Source organism: Rhagoletis zephyria, unplaced genomic scaffold (genome assembly GCF_001687245.7).
Source record: "Rhagoletis zephyria isolate East Lansing unplaced genomic scaffold, Rhagoletis_zephyria_1.1 Rzeph_scaffold_06942, whole genome shotgun sequence".
Taxonomy (NCBI): Eukaryota; Metazoa; Arthropoda; class Insecta; order Diptera; family Tephritidae; genus Rhagoletis; species Rhagoletis zephyria.
Genome location: NW_016164025.1, coordinates 31,652 through 33,689, shown reverse-complemented (window position 1 = coordinate 33,689; position 2,038 = coordinate 31,652).

Sequence of the window (2,038 nt, the reverse complement as noted above, 5' to 3'; positions counted from 1 at the left end):
ACTTTTTTCGTTCTTTCCTTCCCGCGTGATCTTGTGTCTTTCGTTCATAATATGTATATATGTATGTTTGAATGCACGTCCCAAGCACGCTACCAAGCAATATATGTATAAATGATGAAGCGTGCTTCATATGTACATATGTTTGTATGTATATATGTTTGTATGTATATATTTATGATTAGGGATGTTCCGATACAAGTAAATACGAGTATGTACTCGATACTTTTGTTTCGATACCAAATACTTTTTTTACTCGAATCGTTGTTTTGATACCTACTTGGTATCGAAAGAAAAGTACTTGTATTGAATCGATTTGAGCAAGTGCCATATCAAATATATCGTCGTTTAAAGTACAAAACCGCGTATCGTCATTCTGCAAAACCGCGTAACTGACATTGGTTGCCAAAAATTGGATTTGCTCACACAAGCTCTTGTCTCAATCTGTATCCATTCGTCCTGAAATATATTAGCCAGAAATGCGATAGCTTTATAAAAATAGAGCCATTTTGAAATATGAGTGCTTTTACTCTCTAGAAAATAATTTCTACAACTTCTCATACGTGGTTTTGCATTTTGCTGATACGCGGTTTTGCATTTTGTTGATACGCGGTTTTGCACTTTAACCGACGATATATATCTATACCTCTACTGCAAATATATTGAAAATATTTGAGATAGGGCGTTTTGAATCGGCAGCTGAGATAAGGCATTTTTAAACCGAATTCTGAAATAGGACGTTTCTCAATCAAATTCCGAATAAGGGCGCTTCTGAAAAGTTTTCTGAGACAGGGCGTTTTCGAATTGGCTGCCCAGATAGGTCGCTCTTCCCCTCAGGTGTCGCATAAGGTACATCACAGATAACGCCTGAAAATTAATTTCAGTTTGTTGCATATAAAAGGATGAAAAATTATCGATATAAGTAGGTATCGATACATTCGGCTTACTCATATAAGTAGTATCGAAATAGCGATTTGAGTAAACCCTGTTGAGTAGGTATCGATACTTTCATGGTATCGGAACGTCCCTATTTATGATGAAGCAAACGGGCTTCGTTGATGTACTGATCGGCATATGTATGTATGTACTTATGGACAGCAATGTTTTCATGTATGTACATATGTTTGAATGGTTGTATATCGTCGTTTATAGGGCATTCGCACGAGGCGATTTTACAGGCAACAAAAGTTGAATACGTAGTTGAATGAGAAGTTGAAAGTGAACAAGTTGCCATCCCTATTCAGACGAGGCGATTTTGGATTCGACACGAATCGTTGTAATCGTTTGTAAGTTTTGAAAAATGGCTTGAACGAACCAGTATAACATAGCCTAGCCAAATTTTTAAAGAAACTTTTCGATACTAAGTTTTATTAAAACAAAATGTCAAAGTCAGCTTCATATAGAAACAAAGTCTTCGTTAGTTATAAGAAGAGATTTTCTTAAATATAATACCTTTACGGCACTCACATATGGACAAGGTTTTACTATTTATTTTATTATTCTTTAATTTTAATTATCTGTTTATAAACTATAATGTATTCTTTAAGAAAAATTGTATAAACCCAAGATTAAAATTTTGCGAAACATCCAAAAACCAACATACTGAGGTAAAAATTTCGAGCTTTATTAAAATTCTTTAGTTTTTAGCCCATTCAATTTTAGTATAATAAAGTGCAAGTTTAAAGTAGCTGGGACTTACCGTTGAACTTGGCAATTTAGTTTTGTCGACGATGTCAGCCATTTTCTTCCATACGAAGTGTGTTCGACGATTTTTTTATATGGAGGAAATTAGCAACACCTTCATCAAAGAAATCTTAAAAAACTTAGTTATATTAAAATTTAATGGGCTAAAAAACCACACACTCAAAATAAATCTAGGAAATCGAATTAAATAGATCGAATTTTTACGAACGTGTGTTGGTTTTTTTAATGTTGCACAAAGTTTGAACCTTGGAATTGTACGGCTTTTCTTAAAATATAAAGCGTATTTTTACAAAAAATAATTAAAATTGAATAATATTAAGATAAATGGTCAAATCTT